At 29.9% G+C, this 328-nt stretch overlaps 1 protein-coding gene across 1 annotated transcript in view; it reads right to left on the bottom strand.

The window, feature by feature from the left end:
* Positions 1 to 328, bottom strand: part of CWF19L2 (CWF19-like 2, cell cycle control (S. pombe)) — a 146702-nt gene that overhangs the window by 121153 nt on the left and 25221 nt on the right. The window lies entirely within an intron of this gene.

Consider the following 328-nt stretch of genomic DNA (forward strand, 5'->3'; position numbering starts at 1 on the left):
CAAATAACAAAAAAAGATCCCAAAGGGATAGCCACTTAGGCTAATCGCTCTGTACTAACAAAAAGTATAAAATAGAAAATAGTAGAGGCTGGACATGGTAGCTCATGAGAAAAACCAATGAAATAGATCTGAGAGTAAAGGAACAAACACATGCATATAAGAAATTTAATGTATAATAAATGTGTCATTTCAAATTAATGGGAAAAGAACAATTCATTCAATATGTTGTAAACAGCTATCTACGGATGTAAGGAAAGTTAGATGCCTACTTCACATCATATACAAATACATTAATATAGTCTAGAAAGACTAAAGATAAACATAAAAA

This window comes from Propithecus coquereli, unplaced genomic scaffold, assembly GCF_000956105.1.
Source record: "Propithecus coquereli isolate 6110/MARCELLA unplaced genomic scaffold, Pcoq_1.0 Scaffold6, whole genome shotgun sequence".
In the NCBI taxonomy this organism is placed as follows: domain Eukaryota; kingdom Metazoa; phylum Chordata; class Mammalia; order Primates; family Indriidae; genus Propithecus; species Propithecus coquereli.